Consider the following 22999-nt stretch of genomic DNA (forward strand, 5'->3'; position numbering starts at 1 on the left):
ACAATGGTGTTACTTAAAAGACTCGGTTGGCAAGAAAATTTTAAAATTAATTTAAATATTAATCTATTCATTTTCTAAATAAAAGGAACACAAATATTAATACAAACTGTTTTTAAAAGGATTTTAAGTTCATTTTGGACTAAAACAGAACAAAATTTCTCTTATTATTCATTAATTTATTATATAAAATTAACTTATAACATTTGATCAAATAATTACATTCGTCTCACTTTTTATTTTAAGTAATATAACTTTTAATATTTTATTTTTGAGTAAAATATTTTTTATTATATGTAAATTGTTAATTAATTAAATATAGTGTTTGTCATTGATATGATAAGTCATATGTATCCAAAATAATGATCAGACACATTTATAAACATACGTGCAGATGCAAAACTATTATATGCATAGAAGGGACCGTGGCCCCTAACCTGGCAAAAAATATTAAATTTAAATATTTATGGAGTAATTATGAATTGTCTCATGAAAAAAGTTATGCTTTGTCTCTTTTTGAAATTTGACTTCACTCTTGATACGTGTCATGTCATCATTTATGCACGCATAATATATGTCACGATATCATTTATACATATGTAGCATCATCACATTATTATTTATGTACATGTCATATATGTCACGTCATTACTTATGTACATATGATATATATCACGTCTTTCATGTCATCATTTATGCATAAATAGTATATGTCACGTTATCATTTATGCACATGTATTATTGTCACATTATAATTTATGTACATAAATGTAGTATATGTCATGTCATCATTTATATACATATGGTATGTGTTGTGTTATTACTTTGGACGCATAAAACTTATCACATCAGCGACAAAACGTTAATTGTGAGTCAACTAACGTCATACATGCGATGTTATTTCCTCCTCATTCTTGTATCGAACGGCCAGGGACAAAGGGCCATTAGGCCCCAACCCCTGTTATAATTTATAAATCTCTGTTATGATTTATAAATTTAATTTTTATACTAATATAAGAACTATTGAAAATTAGATAAATTATAAGTTTAATACCTAAACTATTATTTTTATTCTATCTTGGTAAATTTTATTTTTTAAAACTCATATTTATTGTTTAATTTAAGTTTCAATTTGGTTCTCGTCATTAAAAAAATAAAAAGAACTGTTGACATTATATTTTTTAAAAATTTTCAATAGTTATGACATGACATTATCTTATAGTGACATATCAATATCACGGTTAAATTTTTAACGATAAATAAAACTTAAACTAAACCTCATTAAAAATAATTTCAGGTTAAACTTAAATAAATCAAGCTTTAGACGGAAAGAATGACACGACTCTAACCAAAACATAATAACTCGTGGGCGATGGATAGGTAAAAAGTCCTTATGCATTACTATTATAACACAATATGAATACGAAGGTCATTAAAAATAATTAAAATATCATCAAAGATTGATTCAAGTGGTAAACATCTTAATATTATTTAAATAAAATCTCGAGTTCAAAAATTTATGTATACAAAAATTTATTGTTAAAAATTCACCCATAAAAAAAAGTGATACGAATTAATTCAGATTAATTAAAATAAAACTTGCAACGGGAGGCAACCAAGAAAATTGGAATGCGTTTTATAATATTTTATTTTAATTAATTAATGTCAATATCTCCGTTCAGTATTTTATATTTATTATATTCTAAAATATTTTACTTATCTATCGGTGACTATGAGAATTTAAACATTTTTATACGGTGCAATCTGGACTCACGTGGCTCTTGTCATCTCTAAATTAGCTTACCTTATTCCCATATGTAATGGGGTAAGAGGTAGGATAGTAGGATGTCCCTAATGTCATTGAGTAGTTTCCATAGGAGACCTCCGAATCATGAAATGTCCTTCGTGGGCTCGATCCCACGACCCCAAGATTAAGAGCCTTGTGCTCTACCAACTAAGCTAGATGGTAATTTCGCTTTTGTCATCTCTACATCGAGTTAATTAAAAAGAGAAAATTGTACAGTAAGTCAATTGAACTATTAATAAGTTCACAAAGGGTTTACTGAATTTCAAAATATTATAATCAAGTTATTCAAATAATCAATTATTACAATTAAATCATTATGACATTCAATCATAAATGGCAATCTGACTTAGTATACTTTTATCATAACGAATAATATATTTAAAATTTATATTCGAATCATACAATTAATTGATTATAACAATCAAATCATGTTTAATATCGTTCATTGATGAAATAGACAATAATCGTAGATGGTGGTCAGAGAGTTAGTATGGTCGTATGGGTCTGGTATCTCATAGAAGAAGTGTGTATGTACCCTTGCTCTTTGTTGCATTACTATTTATAATACTTTGGACATGTGTCGACTGTGAATTGTCGTGGCATTGGTGTTGATTAGACGTTTTATAAAACGATGACTTAAACTAGTTTGCCATTAAAAAATATCACATGCACTGATTGGATGCATAAGACTTATCACGTCAGCGATAAACGTTAACGATAGTCAACTGACGACTTCCATTCAATGTCGAAATTTCGTTTCCTACATGCTCTTGTACCGAACTGTCAGGAACGGAGGGTTATGGCCAAAGAGGGCCCGACCCTTGTTGTACTTTATAAATTTAATTTTTGTACTAGTATAAGAACAATTACAAAATTCGATAAATTATAAGTTTAGTATTTAAACTATTATTTTTTCTACTCTGGTATCTAAATTTTATTTTTTTAAAGTTATACCTAACTTTTAGTTTAAGTTTCAATTTGATACCCATCATTAAAACATTAACAGAACTGTGACATGATATTTTTTTCAATGATGACATGATAATATCTTATAGTGACACATCAATACCCATTCTACGCAAAGTTGATGATACATATGCTTGCACTTAACAGTAAACCTACAACAATCTCCGTGTTTGAACCTTTCCAAACATATAACACATTTGGTACAATGAGATTTAGTCTCCTTTTTGTTCTTATACCGAACAACCCTGATCGTTCTCGGCCTCGAAGCTCGCGTGGGTCAATTAGCTCGTACTGCATAGGGTTGTTCGATTTTGAGATCTAGGTTTAAATAGTTGAGACAACAAAGTGTTATCAAAACTGTAATCGTCAGTGTAAATACCACCCCCAACATACGAAGAAAATAACTATCGTTGACTTGTTGAGGAAGATATATTAAGAGATAGAAAGTTAATGATTTGATGAAGACAAAATAAGAATTAGATAATGCGCTTTTAGAAGAATTAATCTAATATTCATAGGGAAAATAGACTTAATTTAGGGTTCAACATCGGTCACTAATTTTAGTATAGTACTTTTATATTTCGTAGTTGTATTAGGATTTGTATTTTATTATGAATCAATATTTTACTTCAAAAGTGTTTTTTTAATTATAGTGTTGTACAATTCTTAAACTATTGCATTTGCTCGTATTATTTATAAATTAAAAAGATTTATAAATTAGAGGACTCGGTTGGCAAGAAAATTTAAAAATTAATTTAATTATTAATTTATTCATGTTTTAAATAAAAGGAACACAAATCTTAATACAAATGTTTTTAAAAGGATTTTAAGTTCGGACTCAAACATAACAAAAATTCACTTATTATTCATTGATTTATGATATAAAATTAACTTCTAAAATTTGATAAAATAATTACATTTGTCTCAATTTTTGTTTTAAGTAATTTAACCTCTAATATTTTATTTTGGAGTAAAATATATTATGATTATATGTAGATGCTTAGTTAATCAATGATAGTGTTTGTCATTGATATGATAAGTTATATATGTCCAAAATGATGATCTAATATATTCGTAAGCACATAGTACGTGCATGTACGAAACTAGTATATGAATTGTCCCCTACTTTTAAAAAAGTTATGTTTGTCACTTTCGAACTGAAATTTTGACTCTATTCTTAGGCACATGTCATGTCATCGTTTATGCACACATAGTATATGTTGTGTTACCATTTATGCATATAGAATTATCACATTATCATTTATGTACACATGACATGTGTCACGTCATTACATATGTACATATAATATGCGTCACGTCATGCATGTCATATTTATGCACACATAATATATATCAGTTATCATTTATGCACGTGTAGCATTATCACATTATCATTTATGTACACATGGGACGTGTCATATATCACATGATCACTTATGTACATATAGTATTTTGGACGCATAAAACTTATCACGTTAGCGACAAACGTTAACCGTTAATCAACTTACTACATCTATTCATGTCGAGATTTTGTTTCCTCCTCACTCTTGTACTAGACGAACAGGGATAGAGGGTCGTTGGGGCCCAGCCCCTATTGTAATTTATAAATTTAATTTTTATACTACTATAAGAACGGTTGAAAACGGATAAATTATAATTTAATACCTAAATTATTATTTTTATTCTATTTTGGTATCTAAATTTTATTTTTTTAAATATACCTAACGTTTAGTTTAAATTTTAATTTGGTAATCATCATTAAAAAAATGAACAGAACTACTGACATGACATATTTTAATTTTTTTCAATAATGACATACATTATCTTATGGTGACACGTCAATATCACCGTTAAATTTTTTAAAGATGAAACAACAAAATAAAACTTAAACTATAGGTCATTAAAACTAATTCAAAGTTAAACTTAAACAAACCAAACTTTAACTAGAAAGAATTTGATAGCTCTAACCAAAACATAAGGACTCGTGGGCGATGGATCGATAAGAAGTCTTTTATGCGTTAGTATTGTAACACAATATGAATATGAAAGTTATTAAAAATAAATATTTAAAAATGAATTGGAATGAGTTTATAATATTTTATTTTAATTAATTAATGTCAGTATCACCGTTCAGTATTTTATATTTATTATATTCTAAAATATTTTACTTATGTACCGCTGACCACGAGGATTTCAACATTTTTATACGGTGCAATCTGGACTCACGTGGCTCTTGTCATCTCTACATCGAGTTAATTAAAAAAGAGAAAATTATACTATAAGTCAATTGAACTATTATTAATAAGTTCACAAAGGGTTTACTGAATTTCAAAATATTATAATCAAGTTATTCAAAAAATCAATTATTACAATTAAATCATTATGCCATTCAATCATAAATGGCATATGACTTAATATACTTTTATCATAACGATTAATATATTTAAAATTTATAGTCGAATCATACAATTAATTGATTATAACAATCAAATCATGTTTAATATTGTTCACTGATGAAATAGACAATAATCGTAGATAGTGGTAGGAGAGTTAGTATGGTAGTATGGGTATAGTATTTCAGAGAAAAAGTGTGTATGTACCCTTACTCTCTATTGCATTACTATTTATAATGTTTTGGACTTGTGTCGACTGTGAATTGTAGTGTAATTAGTGCTAATTCGAAGTTTTATAAAATGATGATTTAAACTAGTTTGTAATTAAAAGATATCACATGTACTAACACATGGTCGTTGGTGATCATACACGAAAGATGTTTATAAGATAGAAGGTGATTGACATGTGGTCGATTGTGGTAATTCATGGGCTACGCGTGTTTTCGAGTTCGCATGAATATTATGCTTGCATACTTAAAGGTTTGCACAAATAGTATGTTCACATGTCTAAAAATTCGTGAGATCGAATAGGTCATAAGCACACAAGTGATAATAAATATAAATTGTAATTATCTATAGTTAAACCCCAATTTTCACTATAACATACACCAATTCATCATGTTCTATTCTTTATAATATTTCTCAAGAACAATAAGACACCCTAAAATATACAAATCTTTTGAACCTTTTTTTTACATTCATTCAATATTTTTATAGTGTAATTTTTCCAAATATTAAACATTATGACCTATTTATAAACTTACTAATACTTAAGTGACGTATGATGTAATTTACCTGGAAAAAAGCTTTTATCCTTGATAAGAATGGAATGGAGTCAACGAATGAGTGAAGATCCAAATAAAAAAATCTGGAAGTAGAAAGCGATAGGGTTTGGCCGCCGTTGCTAAAGTGGATAAGAGGTATTTAGAATCCAGAAATCGCAGGAGAGAAACTAAATTAATCGGAGATGGAGTTTTTGGCGAAAGAATATGGGTACGTCGTGTTAGCTTGGTTGCTTACTGCATTCTCAGCATATGGATGGGAATCCAAGTGGGGATCGCACGCAAGAAGTACAAGGTTTATTACCCGGCTCTCTACGCTCTCGAATCCGAGAACAAAGATGCAAAGCTCTTCAATTGTATTCAGGTCTCATTTCTCATCTCGTTTTGATTCCGTTTTCTTAAAATTCTTCCAAGTAAAGAACTATAATTGATCGAATTGGATTCCGTTGCAGAGAGGGCACCAGAACTCGCTGGAGATGATGCCGATGTTCTTCATACTGATGGTTTTGGGAGGGATGGCTCATCCTTGCATCTGCGCCGCGCTCGGAGTTTTGTACATCGTCTCTCGTTATTTCTACTTCACCGGCTATTCCTCCGGTGACCCTCAGAAACGTCTCACTATCGGGTATTTTCTATTTTTCTTCTTTTTGCTTTTTCGTTTTTCATCATGGTTAATTGCGGTAGATATTCTCATACTTTTATTCCAAATTCCTCATTGATCTTAAATTACTGTTTCAATCTTGGACTTTCATAAGCTTAATCATTGAAATTAAATGTTAGTTTTGGAGTATATTTTATAATTAGTGTAACGGAATGAGACTTTGGGTCCTTTAAGCAAGGGTAGAGTTCGGATCTAATGAAGTGTTAAATTCTAACATTTTAAATAAAAGATAAGAAAACTGGATTAAGAGGTCGGTATTCACCCTAGATTCAGATGAACAGTTTTTTGTTAAAAATAGTTTTGTTTTTCAAAATAGTTCTCTTATAATTAGTGTAGTGGAATGAATCATTAGGTATCTTAAGTAAGGTTATAGTTTACGGAGAAAATGTTCAAATTCTAACATTTTAAATAGAGAAAATTAGATTGTGAGGTTCATTCATATAATGGAACTTTGTAGTATTCGCTCTAGATTACTTTGAAATGGGTTTTATCACATGAACAATTCTTTTTTTCCTTTAATTCTATTTACAACTATTTAAAATTCCAATTTAGAATAAGCTATAGTCTATTGAGGGTTGCTTCAGTTTTAGCCCTATTGGAACTTGGCTTTTGAATGAATGATGATGTGCAGGAAATATGGGTTTTTGGCATTGCTGGGCCTCAAGATTTGCACTATTTCATTCGGAATAAAGCTACTACGAGGTTGAGTTTCCTCATCTTTTACTTTTACTCTCAACACCAATAAATTAGCCCCTCAATGTGTCACCTCATCAATGCTAAGATGATCGCGAATGTTAAAAGCTGAGACACTCTTCTTATGTATGTTTTGGTATGTTCTTTCCAGAACTTGCATCTAATTCTGTTGTTCACCTTCCTTAACCTCATCATGTATTACTATGGTTGAAGCAAATCCATGAATAGTTTTTCTTCTATTTCATTTTACTTTAGTTGCAATCGTTGAAGGGAATTGTTGCGGGATGAGAAATAGGTCTCGTCCCGCAACTAATCGAAGTTGTGATTTGGTAGATCATTAGAGGTCATGGACATTGGGTGAGAATAAAATAATGATTTGATCATCCTTGGTTCTAGTTTTACAACACTTTTATGTACTTTGCATATGATCATAATTGCCTCTATGACAAACCAACTCCTACACTCCCAACTTGGATTATAATTAAGATTTTGGGAAAAGAAACAAAATGAAAATATATACTCCCTTTTTTCAGTTTGAACATTGGAGGTTAAAAATGTTCACTTAGAATATCTTAGAATAAACAAGTGGGTTCCATTTGGCCTACTTTTTTCTAAGCAAGTGGTGTTGATGCAGAAGCTTCGCAGCCTTAGTTCACGGGATGTGCTGTAATTTCAATCTCTCCAACTCACCTTTGCAACAAATTAATATTTAATTTCTAAAGTTGATAATTTTTTAATTTAATCCTTAAATTTTATTGTCCAGATCCAAAATTTAACAACTTTTTTCGATTTGGCCTGAACTTAGATTTCATTAAGATCTTGTGGCATAATATTCTCTTGAGACTATGACATATAATCCCTAAATAACTTAATATTTTATTTATTCATATTATAGATTTATTTAATTTTCAGGTGTTGAGTCCCATATCAGTGATGAAATATAAAAGCTACAAAATTTCAAAACTAAAGCCAAAAGCTACAAAACTCCAAAAGTAAAGTGAACAAAATGACCAAGTCGGAAAACTACCAAATTCAAGAACAAAATATTTCTGTATGCCTTCTCCTTTAAAACCCCACAAAATCTTGCAAACATAATATAAGTGAACAAACAATTAATGAATTTGCATTTCTGTATATTCATATTTTTGTTAAATAATACATTTATTTAAATATTGACTAATTAGCCTTTTGATAAATAACATATTTATATGATTAAACAATACATCTATATGAATACCTTTTTCTAGAAAAATAATATATTTATATTTTACTTTCATATAATTTGATTATAGACTTGTACGTAAAATTGAATCATCTAATTGTATCAACAATTCAAATAAACCTCTAGTGTTTCTGTATAAAATTAAAATGTTGATCTAATTATCAGAATGATGCGAGACATTATTTATAAAATCACAAAAGAGATGTTTTCAACATTTAAGATTTAATGTTTATTTCCTCGTGATTTTTAATTAAAAACGCATCATGAACTTACTGTCCATGATTTTTTTAGTACAATTAGAGGACTATTATATATATAAGGTCAAGAAATAATATGTTAAAAATAAAAATGGAATTTCATCCCCAAAAATGGTTAAATATTAATTTTTTTGTTTACCCCCTCGTAATACAAACAATTCTACAGACACCTAGAAGCGTCACCAACATTTGAGGGTGTCACGCCCAATTTTTTTAACGGGAATGATTTCCCATTGCGCCTCAGCGTGGTCCATGCATGCTGTCGGCAAAAGGCTGGTTTAGTAAGTTTCAATGATGATGCAGGGAGATACATATGGAGAAATTCTAAAACAACAACAAAACCCTATTCCCATATGTAATGGGGTCAGGGGAATGTAGGGTAGTAGGCTGCCCCAACGCCAGGTTGAGAGCAGCTTCGTAGAAGACCTCCGGTAGTCAGAAAATTAAAAATAAATATAAAATGCAATGCATGTATAAAAATAAAAAATAATACATAGTTAAACAATCTACATATGCAGTCTACATATGCACATCTGTAATGAGAATTAATCCCTGCAATTAAATCCCTGCGTAAAAAGTTCTGCATATAGACAGAAACGTAAGATCCGACTAAAATTAAAAAGAGGAAACATGAAGAGAAGAATACACAGAAGTCAACGATAGCAAGCAACGAAAGAAATAAAGTCAAATGGGTTAAAACCTAAACTAAGGCAATATTTCTCCAATACCCTAGTTCTTAGCCTTCATAAATTACAATGACAGAGACGTATAAAAAGTAGAAGTCATGGAAATTTCTATAAAGAGAAATTCTAAAAGAACAACCTAATAGATAAATTTAAGGGACAATATCTTGTAAATAAAAGAAAAGGGAAAACCGAGGAGTAGAGGTAATCGGTAAGTCTACGCGCAAAAATCGAAAGCAAGTAAACCAAACAACAAACTTAAGTTGAAATTTGGAATATCAAAAGCTTGAAGCAATAACCCTAGATATCCTAACATTCTCTCTCATTTTCTGAATGTATGAGAGTGAGAGCAAATACATCATCAATCAAAGAGAACGAGGTTAAGAAAAGCATTACACCACCATCTCAGCATCATTTAAAATTAGATACATAGACTGAATTTATCTTTGGACGCTAACTACATGTCTTTACCTAAACCATCCTTCAACTCTAATGTGAAAAACTGTTTCCTAGGTTGAAGACGGTGCTAAAGTCCACCAGTCGAGTCATATTCTCAATCAGAAAAGTAAACCTCCTCAAAGACTCAACCTAAGAGAGGGTGACTGTGGTGAAGTGATGAATCAATTCCAAGATACAATCCAAATATATTAAGCTCCCATACTTTTTAATTGAATATACAACAGAACTTAAGGTTTGCCAAAATAATTCTGGCAATTTAAGCTTTAGGCTATTATCTTTTAAAGACGAATGTTAGTGCCTACCAAATAGCTTAAGCTGAAATATAAAGGATAAAATATTCCTAAATCAGGACTCTAGAGTAAACCAGCTGCACCGCCAAGGACATATCTACATGTGTCGTAACCGATTTTCGGCGATACGTGTCTCGACTTATTTGTGAAAAATTCGATTTTGTAAAAGAAATGTCGTCATCGACCTTTTAGGTCAGGTAGGTCGAATACCATAAATCGCCTTTCAAAAGAATTTTTAAGAAAACAATCATTTTTGAAAGATGGAACAATCTACGTGTAACCAATAATTCATTCTTTTTTAGTAATAAAAAAGGGTTCGAGGGTCGATTACACGTGGGGAAGGATAAGCACCCCCACAACGCCCAAAATTGGCACTTCATCCATTATAAATTGTTTCTAATGGAAATCTAAGAATTCAAATATAAATTTAAGTTACGATCCTATTATTTCAAATTCAACCATACAATTTTTATTTAACGAAAAATTCTAAGGAGAATAGAAAATATTCCAATATTTCCAATCAAAGAGGAAAAAATCCCTAAAATACTTTAGGACGAATATTTTTCTTTCCAACTTAAATAAAAAGAATATAATAATTTCTACCAAGAATTCGAGATTAAATAATATGATTCGACCAAAATAAAAAATTAAGCCAATTTATCCGAATTATATTTTAATTAGAAAAGATAAGAGATGTTCAATTATTTAAAAAGATCGAGATCAAATCCCTAATAAAAATTAAACGAATTGTCTTGACAAATTTAAATAAAATAACATTTCCTTTTCCTTTTAATCTTGATTAATTTTAAGCATACTTGATTTTTTAGGTTATTCTAGTAGGGTGTTTATTTATTTTAAAATATCGAAATAAGACACCTAGTTATTTTAAGACAATCATTTCTTAATATTTTAAAATAAATAAATACTACCTTTAATCCAATTATGAAATCGGTTGAGTTATGCTTATGAGGCTTTCATATATATTCGAAATGTCTAGATCTATATGCACAAACAAATTTACATGGAAAAAGTAGGGAAATTAAGTATTAGTAAATTAAATGTAAATTACAATCTATCTACTATGAATATAACTAAAGTAGACATGGATAAACATATTTTAGTGCTTAAATATATTGGACAAAGTGAACAAATATTTTGACAAATTTAATTAATTATGCTAGATGATAATGTTTCAATTTTAGGGGAAAATATAAACATGAGAAAAGCAATAAACAAAATAACTATCACACATTAATGGTGCTTAAATGAAATAGAATCATAAATAGAATCATAAATAAAATCATAAATAACATAAGGACTGAAATACAAGATAGCAAAATAAGACACTCAATATGATAAAAATATGAAATATATATATATATATATATATATATATATATATATATATATATATATATGGGACTAAAATATAATAAACATAAAATAAAGTGCTATAATCAAAGGACAAAAAATAATGTTTTGAAAAATAAAGGACAGAAATAAAAATAAAAAAATAAAGTAATGAAATTAGAGTACTGAAATTAAATAAATAAAAACTAAATGGTAGAAAATTAAATGTGCATAAAATTAAATAACAAAAATAAAATAGCAATAAAAATAAAATGTTAGTGTTAATTTTTAATATTAATCTCGGACCGTAAATAATGCGCGTCGTACCCCTCGTGGGTCATCGCAAGGTCGTACTATGGTTCGAATATAAAAGAAATAAATAAATTAGCAGTTAGTGTTTAGATGTTAATAGAGTCCGGACCATAATAATGTGGATCGTACCCCGGATCGGGTCACCACAAGGTCGAATCGAATAATAACAATAAATAATACATATAACAATGGTTAAAATACAAGAAAATAAAAATCAGGGGTTAACTCGAAATAAATAGAAGCATAATTAAATGATTAAATTAAAATGAACCAAAACTGAGGGTCAAAATCATAATGAATAAAACAAAATAATACATAATGACTAATATGTAAAAAACACATAACTTAGGGGGATTATTTCATGATTTTCCCTTAAATTAAATAACTAGAATGCAAAGAGACTCTAAACAGTTGAGGACCTAAGAGTAATTTAACCCTAGAATATTGACTAAAATATACACCTAAAGTATAGGGACCTAAGATTGATTAACCCTTTATTTTGGTGATAAAAGCATGAAGTACGCTAGAAATAGGGGACCTGGTGCCTAATTTACCCAAAATTTCAAAAAAAATCCCCCATATTTCTCTTCTAGAACACGTGAATAACAAAAAATTATGCTCCCTCTTTCTTTCATTTTCTCTTCAAGCACAGACTCCCCATAAACATGGCTCGGTCGAGAGCCACCACCCCATGCCCCTAAACAGAAGTGTCTGTCGTAGAAATGGTGACCCCACCACCGCGAATATGAAGCCCAAAGTTGCACTCTCATCTCCTCATTTGTTTATGCTTGACTGGAACCTTAAAAAAACCATTTTAGAATTGGACGACTGCCCTACCCTCTCAAAACACGCCGGAAATCGGCCACTCTAAAACCCTCAAAAGCGAAGCTTTAAAGTCCTAATTTAGGATTCAATCTCCAAAACCCGAGGCCTAAATGCTCAAGCCTACCCCGATGCTCCTTTTCCGAGATCCGAGGCTCCAACAAGGAGCTCAATGAAGGTAAAATTCTCATTCTCTCCCTCTTTTCTAATGTTTGTTTCCAATACAACCATGCTAAAAAATGAAAGAAAAAAGAGAAATGAAGAAATAAAAACCATAGTTCGAACGAACTTATTTTTTTGTTGCATATATTTTGAACAAGTTCTTCTCATTATGAACTTCTTCTCCCTGATCAGACGAGTTCTTCCATTATGAACCCTTCCATTAGAAATGTTGATCCACATCCTGTTGTGATGGATTTGAACAAAGTGTTGATGCTGATATACCTCATTTTGTGGTAGAATTGAGCAAAATGGTTGAATAAGTTCTTCTCATTATGAACTTTTTCTCTTATTCAAAAAAGTTCTTATTATGAACCATTCCATTGGAAATAACGATCCACCTTATTCTATGATGGATTTGATCAAAATGTTGATGGTGATATATCTTTCTGTGATAGAATCTAGAAAAAGGGTGAACAAGTCTTTCTCATTATGAACTTCTTCTTCCTCTTAGGATGAGTTCTTCTCATTATGAATTCTCCATTTGAAATGCAGATCCATTTCCTTCTGTGATGGAATAGAATATGCAAAAAGAATTGTCATATGTCAAGAACAATTATGTTTGAAGTACCCGAAGGTTCTTTTATCTTTGTTGAGATCCACTTTTTCAAAAATTGAAAAATTGATTAATTCTTTGTTGAAATCTTTTTCAACAGGGAATTGTGAAATCTTTGCTAACTTTGGAATTCCTATCAAATATTCAACGTCTGGATGAAAATGAATAAGAAATTTGTTTCAAGATACGCTATCTCAAGTGAGATAAAATTTTGTTTCGAGTGAAAATTTTCAAAATTTGGGTTTAAAAAGAAACTGCCTTAAGCGAGATGAAATTGCTTTTAAGAAAAACAATCTTAAGTGAGATAAATCTGTTTCAAGTGAAACAATTCCAAAACTTGTGCTTCAAAAGAAATGTCTCATGTGAGACGAAATTGATTTCAAGGAAAACAATCTAAAGTGAGATAAATCTTGTCGTATCAAATGAGAAACTTTGAAAAACGATTTCTCATTTTTCCAAAAATATCAAATGAAATTATCATGCATAATGGTCTTACAGATTTCTTGGAAATAATTTTCTAAATAAGAAACTTTGAAAATCGTTTTTTTACTTTCCAAAATTTTTCAATTTTGGGAAATATTAAATGAGAAACTTTGAAAATTGTTTTCTCATTTTTCGCAAATCATATGTAAACATTTTAGTGGTTGGGTAACATGTCCCGCTTCTAAGTAATAATTTTTTTATGTGGATTAGGCTCATCTGCTCTTGAGACTCTGTCATTCCAAACTTAATTTTCTCTATTTAGGTTCAAACTATGACTTTCTCTTCTCGAGACCTTGATGTCATAAATCTTTTCCTTTTTTAGAAGATCTGTGAAGGATCATGCGTCTATTTATGAAGATGTGAATGCAATTGAATGTAGCTAAATGTAATGTATTTTCTTATGCAAATGATGTTCTCATGGATGCAAATTGTTGTTTCATTTTCTTTTTAACTTCAAAGTGGATAACTCGATCTTGCTTCACTTAATCAATCTTGTCTAGAGCCTACTCCAATATTAGCACAATGATTTGTCAGTTCAAGCAAGCGTTCTCTGAAGAACAATCTCATCAGCTTGTGTCGTATGTCTACTCTCTCATCTTACTTTTGTTTCTTAATGAAAATCTTAGAAGAAATTATCTCTCTTTAATTCTGTTACAGTCATATACATGATTTGACGTCTTTTGTTTCTAACCCAATTATTCTATCAGAGCTATTTCTTCATGATTCTTCTACCAACTTAAGCATGAATGATTTGCTTTCCAAAGTAAGCTCTTCTTGTCTCTATATTATGTCCCTAGTACTTCGAGCAGCAAGGTTTATTCTTAATACATTCTTAATATGGATCTTGTTATCTGTTGAGTTAATCGATCGGATGAAATAGCCAAGAGGGGGTGAATTGGCAATTAAAATTATAGTGGAAGCTTTGACAGAAAATTGAAAAGATTTGCACCGCGATTTAGAGTGGTTCGACTTTCTCAACCAAAGTCTATGCCCACTACCTTAGTTATCCACACTAAGGATTTTCTACAAATTCATTAATTTGTCTTTCTTTTAAGGACAAAGCGTAACCTTACAACTCCCTCAAGAATTATACCCCAAATTCTTGAGACACTATCTTCTCAAAGAGAAAATTAAAAACTTTGTAAACTTACAGAAAAACCTCACAAGGTAAGATGTTTGCACAATTCTAGAAAAAAGAAAGAACACAAAAAATGAATACAATTGAGCACAAATGGTGTTCTTGAAAGCAAAATGAATATTGAAAGGATTTTGGCTTGAATTGCTCAAACAATAAGTTTAAGGCTTTCTTTCTTTGAATTATTTCTCAAAACTTGTTTCTTATTGTTCATCAATGGCTTCAAGACTTGTTTAAATACACCTCAATGAATTCTGAACGTTAGGGATGATCATGAAGCTAATAGAGCTGTTGTGGTATGTTTTCCACTTCAAAAATCAGTTGGGAGTGTATGGGTATCGGTACCCCTTCATAGGGGTATTGATACTACTTGTATAAAATTCAAATATTTCGACCGTTGCTAAACTGAAGGTATCGGTACCTCTCAAGGGGGTATCGATACTCTTATGTAAATAGGTATCGATATCTGTCATGGTATCGGTACCCATTTTGCATTCTGTTATTTCTCGGAGTCAAAATAAACTGAGTGTATCGATACCTCTATATAAAGGGGTATCAATACCTCTGTATAAAGGGGTATCGGTACCCTGTAGGGTATCAAAACCTCTTTTGCATTCTATGTTTGAGGGGTATTGATACTCGTTAAGAGGGTATCAATACCTCCCTATTAAAAACTCAATTTTGACTCGATTATAGTTCGAAATACTTTGTAAAAAATTATTTCAAAATTATTTTAATAGTGAAACACAAATTTTCATTTATTAAGGAGTAAAAATTGATATTTGAAAACTTGGAGTAATATTTGTGATATTCAAATTAATTGAATCGAATATAATATTTAAATCAAATATAAAATCTTAAAATTCATTAATACTTTATTTGTTATATCGAAACATCAAATGTTTTCAACAATCTCCCTCTTTTTGATATAACAAAACATTTTTGAAATTTTAAGATTTTCTTTTTGAAAAATCATTTTGAAAAGTTTATCACTCTCCCCTTACTATATATATATAAAGCTGCTAAGATCAAAGTCAAGAGAAATATTAGCCATTAGTCCATATAATCAATATTCATAAACAATATGTAATGGTAATTGGTCATAATTGATCTAAAATGTAAATGATGCATAATTTAGCATAAAAATTCAATTTAAGTTCAAATACCTAGTATCATTCATAATCAAACAAAACATCCAAAATATCCAAAAATTAAAGTATCCAAACCAAATATTCAAAATCCATCCAAATCATTCAAAATGTTTTAACAATTTTTAAGATCGAAGTTCATCCTAAGAAAATTAGCAAGAGAAGTTCAATCATCCGTAGGAGGATCGGATCGAATCGACGTCCTCTAAGAAAAGCAACATCGTTGGTTAGTGCATCGAGTCTCTCATCAACAACATTGAACCTATTTTCCATTACTTCACGGTGAGCAGTCAAATGAGACTCTAAAGATCCAATGTCTCCATAAAAGACTGAAAGTATGGAGGCATTGAACTGTCTTGTCTGGCTGGCTCGTCCTCGGCCTAGTTTACGGGATCGTCGACATCCCATAGAAGATCGTCAAGCTCTTGAGCAGCAGCGGAGCCGGAGCAGCTCGTGAAGAGCTAGCACCTGGAGTTTTCTGTGTTGAACAAACCCATTGGTCTTTGTCTCCATTCCATCCCGATTTTCGTAAAGAAATGAATTGATTTCAGTGGTTAGATGGATGGCTACATCAAGCTCTACCTTAAGACCAGCTGTCATAAACATATTACTAAGTAAACATCCGTAAACTAAAGTTTTACACGTTTCGAAGGGATATTGTTTACGGTTTCTACTAGTTCCCCAATGATAATTTGAGGATATTTATTTTCTTATTTTGTTTGATACAATGTATCCAACATAAGTCAAGTTTTAAAACTAAGTTTGAAAAATCATAATATGTATAGTTTTCATGAAAATAAGATAATTAAATCAAAAACATCAATTGAAAGCGAAAATAATTATTTTTTTATTTCAAAAATTTTAAAAATTCTAAAAAATCTTGTGTTTTTGATGAAATTTCTTGTAGATTCTAGTTTAAAACTCGAATATATGTAATGCACGATCACTAATTTGAACTAAAACTAGTCATATGTTTAAAAATCAATAAAATAGCGTTTTTAGAAAAATTACCTTGAAATTTCGAGATTGAGCTAGATATGTTGTTGTTTGCATTAATTTGATGATTCCAACCGGTTTAGAAGTTGAAGAACTTTTGAATTCCAATTGTAAAACGTTGAATATGAGCAATAAGGACTTTCAGTGCTTGAGAGGATAAATAGCGGTGAAAGAGTATTTTAGGGTTTTGACAAAAGAATGAAATTTTAGGGATTTTAAAGCCTAAACCTGACAGGGGTATCGGTACCCCTCTAGGGGTATCAATACACATTCAAGGTGTATCAATACCGTTAAGAATGATATCGGCATCGGTACCTCGATGACATGTATCGATACCTAGTGTACACAATTGTCAAAAATCTGTTTTTAAACACTTAGCATGCAAAATTAATCATCTCTAGTGGTATTGGCAACTCATATCACGAAAATTAACTATGTTCAATCAATCAAATCTATCATTGAATTTTATTTGATCATATTATTAATTTTCACTAAAGATCATAAACTCCCCCTAACTATTAGCATAGAAGGCATTCATAATGTTATTTTTGCATTCATTTTTCCTTAATCATTAAAAGTGCTAAAATTATTTTAAACACAAAATCAAGGTAGGTTGGTTAAACCTAATTCTCTCCTAAGTGTCCAAAATCTCTCTTTTTCTAAAGGTTTTGTAAAAATATCCGCTAATTGATGCAAAGTATTTACAAATTCTAGAACTACATCTCTCTTAGTGACATGATCTCTAATGAAATGATGTCTAATTTCAATGTGTTTAGTTCTAGAGTGTTGGATGGGATTTTTAGTGAGACAAATAGCACTAGTATTGTCACACTTGATAGGTATAGTACCAATTTTAATTCCATAGTCTAAAAGTTGTTGTTTCATCTATAAAACTTGTGCGCAACAACTACCGGCTGAAATGTATTCCGCTTTAGTGGTAGATAATGCAACGCTATTTTGTTTCTTTGAAAACCAAGAAATTAGCATATTTCCTAGGAATTAACGAGTACCATAGGTGCTCTTCCTTTCTATTTTGCATCCTCCATAATCCGCATCCGAGAAGGCATGCAAGCTAAAGCTAGAGTCTCTAGGATACCAAAGTCTTAAACTATGAGTGTCCTTAAGGTATATAAAGATTCTCTTAATGGCTTGTAGATGTGATTCCTTAGGGCATGATTGAAATCTAGCACATAAGCAAACACTAAACATATTGTCCGGTCTACGTGCGGTTAGATAAATCAAAGAGCCAATCATAGACCTATAAAGTTTAACATCTGCACATTTACCTTCTTTATCTTTGTCAAGCTTTGTAGATGAGCTCATAAGAGTGGCTTGGGGTTTGACATTTTCCAATCCAAACTTCTTGAGGATATCTTTGACGTACTTTGCTTGATTGATGAAGATGCTATCTTTCTTTTGCTTGATTTGGAGCCCCAAGAAAAATAAAAGTTCCCCCATCATGCTCATATCTAATTCATCTTGCATTAGCTTAGAAAATTCTTGGAAAAGAGTATCATTAGTAGAACCAAATATTATGACATCAACATAAATTTGAACTACCAATAAATCTTTACCTTTTCGTTTTAAAAACAATGTAGTGTCAACCTTTCCTTTTGAAAAACCTTTTTCAATTAAAAATTTGACAATCTTTCGTACCAAGCTCTAGGAGCTTGTTTTAAACCATATAGTGCTTTTGTCAATTTAAAAACATGATTTGGAAATTTTGAATCTTCAAAACCGGGATGTTGTTCCACATACACTTCTTTTATAAAACCATTTAAAAATGCACTTTTAACATCCATTTGGTATAATTTAAAATCATTGAAACATGCAAATGCCAACAACATTCGAATAGCTTCCATCCTAGCTACGGGAGCATATGTTTCATCAAAATCTATTCCCTCTTCTTGAGTATAGCCTTGAGCAACAAGTTTGGCCTTGTTCCTCACTATGTTACCACTTTCATCAAGCTTATTCCTAAATACCCATTTAGTACCTACAGTAGATTTATTACTAGGCCTTTCAACTAATGTTCATACTTTACTTCTCTCAAATTGATTTAACTATAATGGCATAGTCATAATCCAATTTTCATCGGTTAATGCTTCTTTAACATTTTTAGACTCTATACATGAGATAAATGCAACATAATTACAAATGTCCCTAAGAGAAGATCGAGTAGTTACCCCTTTGGATGGATCACCTAAAATATCACCATCCTAGACATAGTTGTACTCTCTTGGGTATGAGATTTCCCTTTCTTCAATGGTTAGATTCTTGAAGGCATCTTGAGTTTCCTCATCATTCACTTCTTCATTTGATGATGGTTTTCCCACGTCATTTGCATTTATAATACCTACGTCATCATCAACACAAGAATCCTTCCTCGGAAGGGGATTATCATCGAAAACAACATGGATAAACTTTTTTACTACTAAAGTTCTTTTATTAAATACTCGATAAGCTTTAGAATTTAAGGAATAACCCAGAAAAATTCCTTCATCACTTTTAGCATCAAAATTGCCAAGATTGTCCTTATCGTTGTTTAAAACAAAATTTTACATCCAAAAGGATGAAAATAACTAATGTTAGGCTTTTTATTTTTGAAAATTTCATATGGAGTTTTCTTTAAAATAGGCCTAATCATTACTCGGTTAATTACATAACAAGTGGTATTTGTGGCTTCTGCCCAAATTTGTTTTACAAATTATTTTCACAAAGCATGGTTTTAGCCATTTCTTCTAAAGTTCTGTTTTTCCTCTCAACAACTCCATTTTGTTGAGGGGTTCTAGGTGCTGAAAAATTATAGCTAATCCCATTTGAATTACAAAATCCAGTAAATCCAAGATTTTCAAATTCAGTACCATGATCACTCCTAACACTTAAAATAGAGTAACCTTTTTCATTTTGGATTACTTTTGAAAACGTGGTGAAATTTTCTAATGCTTCATCTTTAGTACTTAAAAATAGAACCCAAGTATACCTAGAATAGTTATCTACTACACAAAGGCATATTGTTTTCTACCCAACCTAGTAGTTCTAATTGGCCCAAAAAGATCTATATGGATCAATTATAATACTCTAGTAGTTGATACATCATTAATAGATTTAAAGGAACTTTCTTATGTTTTCTTTTGCACATGCATCACAGATTTTATCTTTATCAAATTTTAGCTTTGGCAACCGCCTTACTAAATCGCCTTGAATTAGTCTTTCCAAAACACTCATGCTTGTATGTCCTAGTCTCCTATGCCATAACCAACTATCATGTTCATCATTGGCAACTAGGCATAAATTAGTCGTATTAATTAAATCTAAATGCGCCATGTATATGTTTCCTATTCTATGACCAATAAGCATAATCCTATTAGATGCAATGTCAATAACTTTACAGTCATTTGATTCAAACAAGACATTGTATCCTTTATCACACAATTGACTAAAACTTAGTAGATTATGCTTTAACCCATTACATATAAAACATCTACTACTAGTATGGAAGAGGTATTACCTGTAGTACCTATACCTTCTATGTAACATTTTGAATTGTCACCAAAGGTTACCACTCCTCCATTTTTGTCTTTAAGCTCAGTAAATTGGCTCTTGTCTCTGGTCATATGTCTCGAGCATCCACTATTAAGGTACCATGTGTTTGAACTTGCAATTTATGCTTTGAAGCAATGCTCATTTTTCTACAAACATAGATTAATTTCTGATTTTTTGTACCCAAATTCTTTTGGGTCCATATTCATTAGTTCCTAAAAGCCTTGTCCCCTTAGGTATCTATTTGTTTAGGATATCCTTATCATTAGTAGTATTAAGTCCTTTAGGAAACCATATACTCATAATGATTTTACCATTTGAGGTTCTTTGGGGACCTCTATGATTGTAAGATTTAACGTTCTTTCTAATATAGTTTGATTTTGAACTTTCTCCTTTTTCAAATGTTTTGATCCAACTTTATTGAAAGAAACTTTAAGATCATCAATTTTCTTTTGATGATCATCATTTACTCTTGAAAGTAAATTATGCAAATCAAAATTTTTGTTTTTAAAATCTTCTATTTTGATTTGCAATTCTTTTATTTTACTTTCAAGATCATTGTTGGTCTTGGTATGAGATCTTTTTCATTTTTCAATTTTGAAATATATTTCTTGTATTTTGAAAATAATCTCTCATAATCCGAGGCCAACCCATTATATTCCTCTAATAACTCATCAAATGAATAATATTCTAAATTATATGAGTTAGAGGTTACCTGAGAATCCTCCCTAGTGGCCATTAAGCACAAGTTTACTACTTTTGTACCTCTTCATCGAATGTATCATCATCGCTCCAAGTAGCTACGTGTACTTTGTGCTTCTTCTTTGAAAGATCATTCTTCTTCAATTGTGGGCAATTATATTTAACATGCCCAGGCTTTTTGCATTCATAGCAAATAATTGGGTTATTATCATTTGACTCATTTTTGAAGCCTTCATTTCATTAGAATTTTCTTCCTCTATTTGGCTTCATTAACTTTTTGAGTTTTCTGGAAAGCAAGGTCATTTCTTCATCTCTTTGTCATTGGAATCACTCTCATCGTTGGTATATTTGAGAGTAACACTAACGTTCTTCTTCTTCTCTATCTCATTCTTTATGCCATCTTCTTCTCATGCTCTACCTCATCTTGAATCATCATTTCATGAGTGAAGAGAGAACCAATAAGCTCATCGAGAGTTAAAGACTTTAGGCCTTTAGCTTCGATAATTGCACTCTTCTTTGATTGCCAATTACTTGGAAGATAATAAATTATCTTCCTTACAAGTTTCTCATTTGGGATTATTCCTCCGAATCCCTTGAGACCATTGACAATCACGGAAAATCTATCTTTCATAGCTTTGATGTCTTCATATGGTTTCATCCTGAAATTTTCATAGCTATGATTAATAAGACTAATTTTAGTTTCTTTTACGTCATCGGTTCCTTAATGTGTGACTTGAAGTTTATCTCATATCTCCTTGGCGGTTGAACAAGTTGATATTCTCCCGTATTCATCAGGTCCAAGTGCATAGAAAAGAATATGGATAACTTTTGAGTTGAGCTAGAATAATCTTGTCTCTTCTTCACTCTACATGTCTGGATCAGTGAATGGTTAGGAGTATCATCTCATCATGATTTTCCATACTCTCATGTCACATGCTTGAATAAAGAACTTCATCTTATTCTTCCAATAGGCGTAGTTAGAGCCATTTAAGAATGAAGGCTTGTTGACGGGCTGAGAATCAAGAGCGATGTAACATCCCACACTATGGGTTAGTGACCAAATTGTAAAGTTTCAGAATTTGGTGACTAAAGCTGAAGAATGGATTAGTTCAGTGATTTATTTGAAAGTATTTCCTAAAAGTTGTTAGTAATTATTAAAGGAACTAAAGGGTAAAATGGTCATTTGATCATTTAAGGGAATTAAAAATGTGATAGTGGGGATATATATTTTTACACGTGGGAGTGTAGGAAACCAAAAACAATGTTTCCAGAATTCTCTTCTCCTCATTTCTTCTTTGTGCATGAAGCTCCAGCTCAAAGGTGAGTTTCTTAATTAGTTGGTTATTTGTTGAATTAAAAGTTGGCTTATGATTCTTAGGTGATACTTAAGCTTAAGGAAAGCTTAAGTTATCTTAAAATCAAAAGATAAATGAGTTAGGGAAGATTAAAGATTTGGAGTTCTTGAGTGAATTTCCGGAATGGAGTTGATAAGTTGAACTTGAAGTTAAGTTTGACTTGACATC

The 22999-nt window shown here is 30.8% G+C and overlaps 1 pseudogene; it reads left to right on the forward strand.

Moving 5' to 3' along the window:
* The first annotated feature begins 6115 nt into the window (after window positions 1-6115).
* Window positions 6116-7536, forward strand: LOC120165561 (annotated as a pseudogene).
* Window positions 7537-22999: the final 15463 nt, after the last annotated feature.

Source organism: Hibiscus syriacus, unplaced genomic scaffold (genome assembly GCF_006381635.1).
Source record: "Hibiscus syriacus cultivar Baekdansim isolate YM2019G1 unplaced genomic scaffold, ASM638163v2 tig00111584_pilon, whole genome shotgun sequence".
In the NCBI taxonomy this organism is placed as follows: Eukaryota; Viridiplantae; Streptophyta; class Magnoliopsida; order Malvales; family Malvaceae; genus Hibiscus; species Hibiscus syriacus.